Genomic DNA, 14,787 nt, shown 5'->3' on the forward strand with positions numbered 1-14,787 from the left:
CACTGGGACCACTTTAATCAAAACAAGAAAATAACAACTATTAGAGAGGATACAGAGAAACTGGAACCCTCGTGTACTGGGGGCAAGAACATAAGTGGGCAACAGTTTAGGAGAAGTTAAAACATTAAATCACATGACCTGACACTTGAGAACACCTGCTGCAGACTTTAGTAGCCAAAAGGCAGGAACACTGCACAGGCCCAAGAATGTTTAAGACATTATGGAATATTCACACTATGAGTCATCATTCAGACAAAATGAGGAGGGAAGTATTGATAAATGCTACATTGTGGATAAACCCTGAAACAAGTAAGCTAGCCCCAAAAGCCATGCTATAAAATTTCAAAAATAGCCAATCTGGGACCATGGAGATGACTTGATAGGTGAAGGTGGCTGGTCCCGAGCACCACCACAGCCTGCATTCAGTTCCTGGAACCCACACAACAGGAGAGTACAGACTCCCAAAAGCTGTCCTCTGACTCCACATGGATGCCATGGCATGACTATACCCACACAAAATATACATGTGTGTGCACATGAACGAATAAATAAAAATACAATGAAAATTTTAAAGAAAAATCAGGCAGTCTAGAAACAGAAAATAGATGAATGGCTGTCATGTGGAGATGGAATGAGATGAAATTGTAACTAGTAAGCAAGACAGGTTCTTCTGGGATGACTCTTCTGGGATCACAGTAGTGAGGGTTATCCAACAGTTTTATGTCAGCTGCATTTAGGCTTCTCAGGTGAGGCTGTGTGCTGCGGCCTCTGCCTGAAACAGGTGCAACAAGAAAGGGAGCACCTAGAGGATGGATGACTCCCCAGCTGTACCCCAAGCAACCTGCATCCACCCATGCACACAGTGGCCAGGGACGACAAACCAACATGCTGATTTCTGAAAATTAACTTGAAGGCTGTAAGCAGAAGCACTAAGCATTTAAACTAATGAATTAATAGGGAACCCAGAGAGCCAATGAGCAAACAAAGGCCAGGAAACTTCCATGTGATCACGTTACTACTCCCCAATTGAGTTAACATATTTATACAACTGAAAAAATAGAGATACAGCAACCGGAAACCCATAAAAGGACCTGGAGACGGTGAAAACAAGCTGAAAGCCCTAGCAAGCACAGATGCATGAGTCAGAGGCACTGCCTGGCTCATCTGTGTGGGTCAACAGAGGCCAGAACTGGAGACTACAAATCCACTCCGATATCAAAGGGCTATTTATAAATCTTTCCAAAAACCTTGGCTTTTGCTTCATCAAATGGAAAGGGAAGGAGGCTCACAGTTATACCTGTCTGTATCACCCCAGGAAACATTGCTGCCTCTAAGCTAAAATTCTAGGCTAGAAAAACAACCAGGACGTTGTTCCCAGTCAAGTGCTCTGACGGAAAGCCCAGGTTCACACCACCCACTTCTCCAACCAGGGTGATTGATACAGAGTTCAGACCATGATGAAATCATTCATGGACCAAACGTCACAGTTGTCATTTGTCCCCAACTCCACACCCACCCATGCTACCATGGAACTGGAGTAAACAGACTGGAGTTTCTGTGCTATTAGCTCTGATCTAAGTAGCTGACATAATACCAATTAAGTTTATAATGACTTGGGAGTAATAAAAGCGTCCTTGGCACAATTCTCTTTGCAAACATGATTCAAGGAGTGGCTCCATTTTGCCCTTTCTTCAACCCCTAGATGCTATGTTATACACAAGCCATTCATAATCTCAGAACTGACATTTTAAGAGAATTACCATTTTATAAAGAGATAAAAAAATCCTACAACATTCAAGCATTCCATAAGAATCCCTACTTCTTGGGCTAGTAAAATGGCTTAAAGAAATGTGCCTGCTACCAATCTCTGGAACCCACACAGTAGGAGAGAGCCAAGACAGACAGACAGACAGACAGATAGACAGACAGACACACACACACACATCACGCACGCACACACATGTTTGAAATAATTTTCATTTCTTTAGATTCAAAGTGAATGATGCATGAGTTGGGGTATAGAACCTAGAATCCTGGGTTCCTACTCTCTTTCTCTGAATTATTCTAGCCCCACAAAACACATGTGATCTTTATTTCCCAACTATGGGCAACAGACACCAAATCATGAGATGGTTTTTTCCATTCTCCATGGCTATTAACAAATCAATGAGCAGCAGATACCACATTTACATCCTCAAGCCCAGCAGCCAAGTCCTACCAATCACAGTTCTAGGAGTTTATGCCTCTTAGAGGAGTCTTAAGGTCCCATGACCACACTTATGTGAGATAAACTAGGGTATCAAAATAGAGTCTTCAAGTAAAATATGGAAAATTACTTTTTCTTGTGGAATTTACTACAAAAGTTTAATATCAATGGGCTGCATCTATTTATGTAGATAGAGCTTTAAACCTATTATTGAGTGAAAAAAGCAAGTTGTTAAAATGTCTGAACAGCATGTGGCCCATCGTGCATACATACCATGAACACTGCCAGCACTCCTCTGACAGTAGCTGCTCAGGAGACAACGTGGGGAGAGATTCTCAGACTCCCCAGTGTTGCATGGTGGTGGTAGGCTTGTGTGTGTGGAGGGGCTCATTTGCTTGAGTTGTTTGGGTTTCTTTTTAAGTCATTTTGTTTGGTCTCACCATGTAGCCCCAACTGCCCTGTAATTCACTATGTAGACCAGACTGGCCTCAAACCCAACAGGTATCTGTCTGCCTCTGTCTCCCAAGTACTGAAAGGTGTGTGCCTCTGCATCCAGCTTTGGATTTTGTGAAAACCAAAAGTATAGTAAACATTAGAAAATACTGAGGCTGGGGTGTGGCATGGTGGCAAAAGGCTTGCCTAGATTTGGGGTTCAATCTCCAGCACTGCCAAAGAGAAAAAAATTCAGTTTTCCTTTGTTAATTCTGGGTGGTGAGTATGTTTGTCTCCTGAGACAGGGCCTCACATAAGCCATGCTTTCCTCAAGATCACTATTTGGTCAAGAATTTTCTTTTCTTTTCTTTCTGAATCAGGGTTTCTCTGCGAAGCTCTGGCTGTCCTGGAACCAGCTCTGTAGACCAGGCTGGCCTTGAAATCACAGAGATCCGTCTGCTTCTGTCTTGCTGAGTGCTAGGATTAAAAGTGTGTGCCACCACTACCAGGTGACCTTAAATTTCTGATCTTCCTCTTGAGTGCTGGGATTGAAAGCCTGTGTCCCCACAACTGATCTAAATGGCACTGCTGACCAAACTCAGAACTGAGTTACATCCCAGTCCCCAACATTGGTTAAAGTTTGCATACCTATGTGTCTTGATTCTTTTTCAATTAAAAAAAACTTTATTATAAACATTTGATGGCAATACACATGATGAGTAAGCAGGTGTAGTGACACATGCCTTTAATCCCAGCACGTGGGAGGCAGAGGCAGGTGGATCTATCTCTGTGAGACCAGCCTGGTCTACACAGTAAGTTCCAGGACAGCCAGGGCTACTTTATTAAGTAGACTGGAAAAAAACCAAAAAGGAAGGAAGGAAGGAAGGAAGGAAGGAAGGAAGGAAGGAAGGAAGGAAGGGAGGGAGGGAGGGAGGGAGGGAGGGAAAGGAAGGAAGGGAAAGGAAGGAAGGGAAAGGAAGGAAGGGAAAGGAAGGAAAGAAGGAAAAACAAACAAAACAACAGATGTCAGGCTTATGCCATAAGTAAATAATAAATTATTTGCAAGGCTTACTGCTAAGTAGTTTACATATATAAAACTAAAGGTGGGTATGTTTTATAAGGAAGACATGCTTTCCCTCCTCATCCCACTCCCATTAGTTATAGTCTTGAGAAACCACTGGCATTGCTGACTGACTCAGAGAAGAGACTCAAACTGCAAAGCACACACTGCCCTTCTGAGTTGGACAGGGTCTGCCTACCTCTGCAGCTGGCATGACCACTCCACCCTTCTCCTATACACCTAACTCTGGAGCAATACCAGAAACTATGTTATTGCTGTACATTATGCCACCCCCTTCAACCTGACCCTCATCAATGAGGAAGGTAGAAACTGCTTTTTAAGATGAGGCTTCGACATTCATCTGTCAACTTTCCATTCCGGATAGTAAATTTCTTTACTCTCACCTCCTTCTCACAGCAGCCAGAAGCTTGCCCACAGTGGACATTCATTCAGTTCTCTGGACGCAAACACCTGTGAGTCACTTTACATTCACTGCAGCAACCCAGGACTCATGTCTGAATCCTGACAGTCAGCCAGAACTCACAATCCACCTGCCTCAGCCTTCCAAGTACTATTATTAGAATCATGCCCCACCACACCCCGCTACCCTTTTGTTTTAATTAAGCTAGTTCCATAACTTTTTTATTTTTAATTAGTTTGCTCATTTTGTATTCTTGTGTTTAGTCTGCATGCATCTGCATGCCACAAGTGTGACTAGTGCCTGTGGTGGCCATCAGAGGGCAGAGGATCCCCTGGGACTGACTGAGTTCTGAGTTGCCATGTGGTCCTCTGGAAGAACAGCCTCTGTTCCTGACCACTTAAGCATCTCTCCAGCTCCAAGTTCTATAACTTTAAATGCTATCTATGAGCTCTCAATTTACGGACAATTCTTTTTCTATTTTGAATTAGGGACTGCTAATAAACACTAAGAATGTACTTTACCGGCGATCTACACAGCCTAGGTCTTTGGAATATTCTTTTTTGAAATGTTTAATTTTGAAATTTCTTATTTTATGGGTATGAGAGTTTTGTCTAATGTACCTATGGGCACTACTGCAGAGGCCTTATGAAGTGGGTGTTGGATCTCCTGGAAATGAAGTTAGGTGGTTGTGAGGTATCACATGGTGCTGGGAATTGAACCAAGTCATCTGAAAAAGCAGTATACCTGCCACTGAGCATCTCTCTAGCCCCAAGATAATCCTTCTATTTTTCTTTTAATTGTGTTATATCCACTTGGGAGAACTACATAACCCAGGCTAGCCCATTCACTATGCAGTCCAAGCTAACCTCAAATTTATGACTGCCCTGCCTCATTTTCCTTTTAAAATTAGTTTTGAAACTTCAAGATTGACTAGGATACACCAGTGTACAGATTAGCAACATCTGTTCCTATGGACATGTGGAATATCCACAGCGGATCATCTCTACAGTGTGTGCAAAGCACACCAGATGAATCACACTGACACTGGGAACAGCCACTTACTCAGAATTAGCACTTACACAAAGTGAGTGAAAGTAATGCTGGCTGTTTCCTTTTAACTTCAACCCCTCCTTTCTACTCTGACATGGCACTGCCCACATCTCCTGTGATTTAAATCCCTCTGCTCCTCCTCAGTCCTCTCTAGCTGTGAGGATGTGACAGCCAGCCCTAACCTGCTGGCATTGTGTTATTTATCACCTGTTCTATCCCAGTTAGGTCGTAACACCTCCCACAGAAAGCTCAGACCTGTTACAGTTTATCAGCTGGCATTGTACCAAGTGTCTAATAATCCCAGTACTCTAGGGGTAGAGACCAAAGAATTCAGGGTTATGGTTCAACTCTTCCTCAGCTACGTAGTGATTCCGTAGGTCAGACTAGACTACCTAAGACCCTGTTTCAAAACACAAAGCAAAACCAAAAACTTCCACCTGATCTTAAAAGATGGAGAATGCCTCCATCTCGTGAACCTGTCCCAGACCCTCTCCGACAAGAGAACAAATATAAAATGAAGGAGGGAGAGATGATTCCAGGATCACAGGAAAAATCCCAGCCTTGACTGACTCTTTCACACTTAGACACAATCATCTTCTCTCTGCCTTCAAATGTATCCACCTTGACCACATGTACTGACACCATCGCAGTCTAAGACACTAGTACTTCCACCGGGATGATGCAGCAGCCTTCATGAAGCTATTCACTGAGGCAAGGAAGGGTTTTTAAGAGATGAGGAAAAGCTGGGCCTGGTGGTACATACCCTTAAACACAGTATTGGGAGGTAGAGGCAGTCACAGAGGCCAGCCTGGTCTACACAGTAAGTTACAGAACAGTCAGGGCTACACAGAGGTGGATGGGAGGAGGGGAAGCAAGCACTCCCAAAGCCTGCAGCATCCAAGTGCTCAGACTGCAAAGCTTCTCTCGTGTGCATACCAGACATGCTCAAGTCCTCCATCCAGAAAAATCTGATACAAACAATCCATTTTTTGGCTCTGGTGTTAAAGTGGTCAAATTCAGACACTATCCCACTGCAAATCAAAACAGGAAATATGTATAAAAAAAAAAAAGGATTTCAGATGAGACTTTAGCAACCCAAGACTATGAAAACCCAAGAAGTGCTCAATCAGTTAAGTCAAGAAAAAATGTAGTGCATCAGAAGCATAACACAGTCTTCTTGGTTTCCACATAATCCACTCCATGACACAGAGACAGGAGAGGCACCCAGGGATCTTTCAACAACTTTACAAACATGCAGACTGCTGGACCTCCTTTACAAAGTTATTACAATTAGAAGTGGAGACCAGAGATCCAGACAAATCCAGGCACAGCTTTCCATGCTAGGACTGTGCCTCTGTCTCTGACTCTTTTGCTGGCTGCAGGGACCCTATTCCTCACACCAAGTTGCCTTACGCAGCCTTAATATAAGACAAGGTATTAGTCTTACTGCAACTTGATATGCCATGTCTTGTCGATACCCATGTGAGGCCTGCCCTTTTCTGAATAGGAACAGAGGAGGAATGGATGGGGGGAGGGGAGTACTGGGAGAAAAGGGAAGGGGGAACTGTGGTCACGATGTAAAATTAATTTTAAAGAAATAGCTGAAAAAGAAGGAAAAATCATATGCAGGATGATCCAGTGAGATGGCTCAGTGAGTCAAGGAGCCTGCTGCAAAGCCTGACTTTTGGTCCCTAGGACCCACATGGTAGAAGGATAGCACTAACGCCTCTGTCAGTTGTCTTCAGGCCACCATATGTGAATGGTGGCAAGCAGGAGCCTGTGAATGATCATATTCAAACACACACAAAATAAATAATGCTTAAATTTTTAAATTAAATGCAGGTGTACTGGAGTCACATGTGTGGTTAACTTTTTTAAACAACCTGACTCAAAAAACCTGGTTAGGACAAAGTATATTTCTTTTTCACACATTAACTTTCCCATTCAAACTACCAACCCTCATTTGCCCGTTAGCTTTTTCTCAACACACATGCTCTGGCAGTACACCCCACTCTCAAGAGCCATAAACACGAGACTACAATTACATGGTCAATCTCCAGCACAAACAGTGAATCACAGCATGCTTTTTGAGCCCCAAGGCCTGGCTCTCCACTGTATGCCACATGGGGTTTGAGAAAAGGGAGCCTCTGTGTTCTTGTCAGTATTTTAAACAAACAACAAACAAATCCATTCAATGAGAATGGTACCAGGTTCCTTTTGCCTTTCTCCCCAGGAATTAAACTGAACATTACACTGTAGTTCATCGGTAAAGGGTTTAGAACTCCCTCCCCTCATTTGTTATTTTTAGCAATTTAGTGGACAACGCCTGACAACTAAACAGGCCTAGAATAGCTAAAGATTATCAGAAACTACCAGCAAAAAAAACAACAAAGTCATCACTTCCTCCAACCATAAGAAAGAATCATTTTTCCACATCTTTGAAGCATCACACAGTTTGAACCTTTAGAGTCTCATATAAAAATAGTATTTCAGTATAAAACACCAGTGGAAACTGATAAGGTTTCCTGAACTGGAATACTGTTCCACGTTCACATCTATTTTCTTAAAAACAAAAGCAGAAGTCGGGTGTGGTACTGTATCTCTGGAATCCCAGCACTTGGGAAGTTGAGACAGAAAGTCCCAGAGTTCAAGGACAGCCTTGGCTCCATAGCAAGTTCTTAAGGCCCAGGGTTACAGAGACCCCATCTAAAAACAAACAAAATCAAAGCAAATAAACTAAATTGTTTTACAAAGAAGTCAGGACTTGCCTGGGCTGGCTCAGTTGTTAAAGGCACTTTTGCTACTTATGCCTGACTTCAACCCCAAACCCCACATGGTGGAAGAAGAGACCTGACTTCCCATCATCCCCTGACCTCTGCATGTGCACCTCAACACATTGTGAGCCACCTGACGTGGGTGCTAGGAACCCAACTATGGTCCACTTTAAGAACAGTAAGCACTCTCAATGCTGAGTCATCTCTCCTGTCCCCATTAAAAACTACTTTTAAGCTATCATATGAACATTTTTTTGACTTAAGTGACTACTACAAAAATATGAAGGCAGATAGATACCACCATGCCACAAATACACTCATTAATACTCCACACTGAGTATTTCTCCACTCTGGCTTTTCCTGACCAGCACTTTTTGTCTATCTGTCTGAGATTCTCATGTAGTCCTGGCTGGCCTGGAACTCACTATATAGCAAAGGAAGACCTCCAACTTCTGATCCGCCTGCCTCTGCCTAACAGAGATGTGTACCACCTAGTTGGTCAGTATCTGTCACTTGAAGTTGGAGATCACCTGTACTGTAAGAATAGCAATTAACAGGATGAGAATTAGGGTAAGTGGAAGTCCACTAATTCCTCCTTACCCCATGGTTACAAGAGCAAAGAGCTGCCCACTAACATAAAGGAAAATTACAAATGTCACTCATCAAAAGAAGCAAGCTTCTTGGTAGCCTGAAAAAGACCTGAGGTACTCTCAGGCACAGGACAGAGGCAGCTAGGGGTCTGTATTTACGACTGAACATATAAATATGTAGCAGCCAAGGTCTCGATCATTCTGAACTCTGAAGCATTCAAAAGGATGGCCTGCTGTGGGCACAAATCTGCAAGAGGGGCAACGAGGCCTCCTAGATTCAGATCCATGAGGAAGAGAACAATTGAATCAAGATTCAGGAAACTCATCCCTGGGTTCATTGCAAAGCACATTTAATCACTGAAGGTCTTTTACCTTAACCATAAAAGGAAGGTGCACTATCAGGGAATAGAGCAGAACAAAGGTATGTATAAAATATCTGTAATGTGTATTTTACAGATGGATAAGTAAGAAGAGCTATCTAGTTTAAAAGAATACCTCAAGTGAACTGTTTACATCTAAGTTCTCCTCAGATCAAAAATATTTCTACTGAGGATATGAAATATACCAAAGTTTTTATTTGGGCAAATCACAACAAATACATACTAAGGTATTGGGGATACTAAAAAAGTGAACACTTGATCAAAGCAAGAACACATGGATTTTGAGGAACCTATGCCTATACTACTGAAGTGACCCTGAGGCTCCCTACACCTTATGACATCAGAGCATAGGGATCATACAGAGTTCTGGGATCCTCCCCACCAGGACATCATAAGAACTATTTTAAAACAAACATCCACTTTGGTAAATGCTGAGAATGCAAATGAACTCTAAGACGAAATAACCAGTCATCTCTGAATGTAGAAAGCACTAAAAGATATCCACTTGGCCCAAAACCCCAAGTGGAAACATAGAAACTTGGCTGGAAACGTGGCCTTTGCATTTTATTATTAAATAAAAAAGAAAATACAGCAATAAGTGTTTTGCTATCTAGCTACTACTGAAAGCTAGAAGTCTGTAGAACTAATTTCTGACACATTTTATATTTCTTTCCAGGACTCAAAATTTGCTGAGGGTAAAAATAGAGGTTAGTCTTAAAAAAAGTCCCCTCCTCAGCAAGAGTGATATATATATATATACACACACACACACACACACACACACACACAACACACACACACACATATATATATATATATATATATAAACTGTAAGGCTAAGAATGGACTATCTGCTAGAACGTCTATATAATGTGATACTAGACAACCAGGAAGATGAACAAGTCACCTCTGATAACAACAAATATTTCACACACACTAAGCAGAAGAAACAAGGGAAAAAGAACACAGAGTGATTTTGTTTATAAAGTCCAAGAAAAGGTTAAGTTACATTATTTTTAGGACACATTCACAGGTAATAGTTGTAGGCAGAGTTTTTTTTTCCCCAAGCAACCACACAGAGGCTTATATTAACTACAAATGTTCAGCCGATAGCTTAGTCTTATTATTCATTAGCTCTTAGATTAAGTTAACCCACATTCCTTAGTCACACTCTGCCATGTGGCAGTTCTTTTATTAACATGGCCTTCTCCCTCTGCATCTCCTGATGACTCCACCACTGACTCTGCCCTTCTTCCTCCCAACATTCTCAGTCTGACTGTCCCACCTATACTTTCTGACTGGCTACTGGCCAGCCAGTTCTTTATTAACCAATGAAAGCTATAGATATTCACAGTGTACAGAAGAATTATTCCACAGCAAATAGTACTAAATTTTTTATTCTATGTGTATGGGTGTTTTGCCTTGATGTCTGTTTGTATACCTGAGCATACCTGACGCCCACAGAAGCCAGAAGGGGCATCAAATTCCTTGGAAATAGAGTCAACATACAGGTGTGAGCTGCCATGTGAGTACTGGTAATCAAACCTGTGTCCTCTGGAAGAGTACACAGTACTCTTAATGGCTAACCAATCTCTCTGGGCCCATAAAGAGTGAAATACTTGGGGCTGAAAAGATGGCTTAGCTGTTAAGAACACTGACTATTCTTGCAGAGGACCCAAATTTGATTCCCAGCACCCCCAAGTGCATGCAATTCCAGCTCAAGAAGGTCTGACACTGGCTTCCACAGGCATTTGTACGCTCATGCACACACCCACATGCTGACATACACACAAACACACACACACACAAACCCACATACTGATAGACACACATATATAAATAATGTAAAATAAAATAAAACCTACTTTTTTAGATTTTAAAAAATTTATCCTATGTATAGGAATATTTTGCATGTGTACATGTATGTGTGCCACATGCATGCCTGATGCCTTTGGAATTTGGAAGAGGATTTCAGACCCCTAAAACTGGAGTAATTGAATGGTTATGAGCTGACATGTGGGTACTGGAAACTGAACCTGGGTCCTCTGCAAGAACAGCAAGTGCTGGGCCATCTCTCCAGCCACAAAATAAATCTTTTTTGAAAAATAAAATGGTTACCTTAAAAGTTAGGGTAGTGAAAATAATTAGCTAATTTTTTTTTTTAAAGCCAGGCATGGTGACACACGCCTTTAATTCTAGCACTGGAAGACAGAGGCAGATAGATCTCTGAATTCAAAACTAACCTGGTCTACAGAGGAGTTGGGACAGTCAGGACTATGTAGAGAAAACTTGTCTTGAGAAGAAAAGAAAAGGTTAAGATCGTGGCCAGGCATGATAGCACACGATTTTAAACTCAGGAGGCAGAGGCAGAAGGATCTCTGTGAGTTTGAAGCCAGCCTGATGTACACAGTGAGTTGCAGCCCAGCCAGGGCTATATATTAAGACCCTGTCAGGGCAATAGCTGCCTGTGGGGACGGGGCAAAGGGGAATGGCAGTGTGACTGGGAAGCGAGAAACAAACATTTGGGATATCTCTGGTCTTGCCCATATTTGATTTCTCAGCCTTATAATTACTATAAGTATTGTGATTATAAGTATTATGAGTTTTCTTAAACTATATTTAATACATATTTCTTTGAATTCCATACCTCATTACAAAAATAAACAATTAGACTAAAATTGTAATGGATTCTAAACTGAGTTACTCAAGCAGCTAAACTGGATATATCTTCCTAAGTTTTCTTTGAGTGTTTTAAAAGAATTATTTTATTTATAACTGTGTATAAGGGGAAGGAGGTATGCATGTGAGTGAAGTGTGGCAGAGGCCAGAGGTGTTGATCCCCCTTGAGCTTCAGTTACTACAGCCAGCTGTGAGCAGCCTGACAAGGACAGTGGGAACTGAGCTCGGGTCCTACTGAAGAGCAGTGCATGTTCTTAAATCACTGAGCCACTCTCCAGGCCTCATGCTTAATGTTCTTAAAACACTTTTGGGACCTCCAGAGATAGGTCCCATCACACAACCAGTGCCAGTTCAAAACTGAAATACAGCAAAATTGGACATCCATCCAAGTGCCACCTGCACTCTGGAAAAAATTACCCTCAATGGGGAGAGCAAAATTTTCTTAATCGTGGGAATTCCTCCAAAATATGTTCTCATCAGGGATCAGAGCTAAACCAGCTGCAGTACCACAGGCACCTCCTATCTAGTTCCTGCACCACTTTTCTTCTTTCAGAATTTAATAAAAATTTTTTGGATTTTACGTATAGCCTGGGCTAGGGAAGTATTTCAACAACCCTAATATTACAGGACTCTGCCTCAGAAATGGCACTAAGCCAAGAGCCAGAGGCCTGCATTTCCTCACTCTTACTCTGTCACTGCTGAGCTAACCAGGGTGGGGGAAAGGGTGGTAACCCCGTGGGAGAGCGAAGGAAAAGGCAGTGGCAAAAGAGTGTGCAGATGTGCCTAAAAGTGGAAAGCGCATAGACAGGGTCCAGTCTCAACAATCTACACCAACCAGAGACCCTGTGGAAAACAGAAAAGCACAAAAGACAAATTAACATTTAGATTGACAACTCTGACAATGGATGACAGAAGAGCTGAGAAATCCCTAAAAAATATAAAATGTATGCTCTGAGGTGTGCATGAAGTAACCATGGACACACACCTACAACAGTCTCTAAGTACTGCCCGCCAGACTGATGGATGAAGAAAATATTCCTAAATACCCTCACAGAAGGAGATCCCACCAATCTCTCATCAGGGAGAATTATTACAATTAATGTGAGTCTGTTCAAGTGCACAGTGGATTTCAGGCTGCAAGAACAGACTACTAATGTGTGCAGTTAAAAAGAATTTAAGAAACAGGCAGTGGTAGCACACTTTTAATCCCAGCCCTGGGGAGGCAGAGGCAGAAGGATCTCTGTGGAGGTCAAGAGGACAACTTCAGGAGTTGGTCTCTCCTGCCTCTGTGTGGGTTCCAGGGATTGTCATCGGGTTCGTCAGCAATCATCTTTACATGCTGAGCCCATCTCACTGACCCCAGTATCGTATAACACACAAAGGTTTGCTACAAGCCTATGTTGGGCATGTATACTGGCAGCATTTCTTCAGCAGTGGAAACTAAGTTCTGTCTGTGTCATATGTAGTTATCTTCAGGATGCTTCAAACGTCCTCATTATTATTATTATGTTTTTTTTTTTTTTTAGAGACAAGGTTTCTCTGTGGCTTTTGGAGACTATCCTGGAACTAGCTCTTGTAGATCAGGCTGGTCTCGAACTCACAGAGATCCGCCTGCCTCTGCCTCCCGAGTGCTGGGATTAAAGGTGTGCGCTATCACTGCCCAGCTCCTCATTATTATTGTATCTGTTATTGGTGATCTAGGCTCAATAGCCAGCTCTGTGCCTGGCCATATATGTGTTACCTTTGTGCCGTGCATGAGAAGGCTGTTACAGACTTAAGAGTTAAAGATAGGTACTGGAAACTGAACCTGGGTCCTCTGCAAGGACAGGGGTTCTTAACCAATCAATTGCTTTTTCCAGCCCTGATAAAACCTCTTAAAAATTAAGGCATATGCATTTTCTAGCCTGGCGTTGGTGGCACATACCTTTAATCCCAGCACTCAGGAGGTAGAGTTAAGCGGATCCCTGTGAGTTCTAGGCCAGCCTGGTCTCAAACAACCTCCAAAGCAATAGAAAAAAAGAAAATAAATAAGCAAATAAATAAATAAATGAAAATTAAGGCATATGAATTTTATAAATAAAATGATACAAGACACTAGTAAAGTATAATGCAAACACAACTCTCATAGGTACTGAGAAACAAACAAAAAAAGCGCCTTAATATAATTCATGTTTTCTTGTTATCAAAATCTGGGATATCTTAAGGCCTGTCTGTATGCTAATGCAGACATAAAGTTCATGTAATAATTGAATGCAGAGGTAATAAGACTCTGTAACAGTGGGAGAAATGAAAAATATGAAATCAGATGCAAATTTGCATTATAAAAACAGAAAGCTATTGATAATTATCAAGTGACAAAGAATGCTGTTCAATATATATACATATGTGTGTGTGAGGTATAAAAATACTTATACTCCTCTTCCCGTTCCCCATCATGTTGCAAGATCAAGGTGAAAAGGAGAACCCCATGCGGGAACTTCACATCGCAAGCTCTGCCTCAATATCTGTGCTGGGGAGAGCTGAGACAGGATGACCAGGCAGCCAAGGTGTTGGAGCAGCTCACAGGCCAGACACCTGTGTTTTCAAAAGCCAGATACACTGTCAGGCCCTTTGGCATCAGGAGAAATGAAAAGATTGCTGTTCACTGCACTGTCCATGGAGCCAAGGCAGAAGAAATTCTGGAGAAAGGTCTGAAGGTGCGGGAGTATGAATTACGGAAAAATAACTTCTCAGATACTGGAAACTTTGGCTTTGGGATTCAAGAACACATTGATCTGGGCATCAAATACGACCCAAGCATTGGGATCTATGGCCTGGACTTCTATGTGATGCTGGGTAGGCCAGGTTTCAGCATCGTAGACAAGAAGCACAACAGGCTGCATTGGGGCCAAACACAGCATCAGCAAAGAGGAGGCCATGCGCTGGTTCCAGCAGAAGTATGATGGAATCATCCTTCCTGGCAAATAAATTTTATTCAAAAAGCCAATAAAAATTTTTCTCAGAAAAAAAAACTTATACTGAATGAAATTTAAAATAATACATACCAAATTGTGCATGTAACACTTGGAGAAATACAGGAAAGCAAGAATATTATATTTTCATGTTTAATTTTTTGATTGTTTGAGTTTTTTGCTTTTTATAGTAGAGATGTATTATTTTTATAATATAAATAATATGTAAAACTAAAGATCTAAA

At 41.8% G+C, this 14,787-nt stretch overlaps 1 protein-coding gene and 1 pseudogene across 1 annotated transcript in view; one reads left to right on the plus strand and one right to left on the minus strand.

The window, feature by feature from the left end:
* Positions 1 to 14,787, minus strand: part of Pfdn1 (prefoldin subunit 1) — a 61,005-nt gene that overhangs the window by 13,342 nt on the left and 32,876 nt on the right. The gene's annotated exons all lie outside the window — the stretch shown is intronic.
* LOC101831717 lies at positions 14,027 to 14,670 on the plus strand (annotated as a pseudogene).

The sequence above is a fragment of the Mesocricetus auratus genome, unplaced genomic scaffold (assembly GCF_017639785.1).
Source record: "Mesocricetus auratus isolate SY011 unplaced genomic scaffold, BCM_Maur_2.0 Super-Scaffold_100015, whole genome shotgun sequence".
Taxonomy (NCBI): domain Eukaryota; kingdom Metazoa; phylum Chordata; class Mammalia; order Rodentia; family Cricetidae; genus Mesocricetus; species Mesocricetus auratus.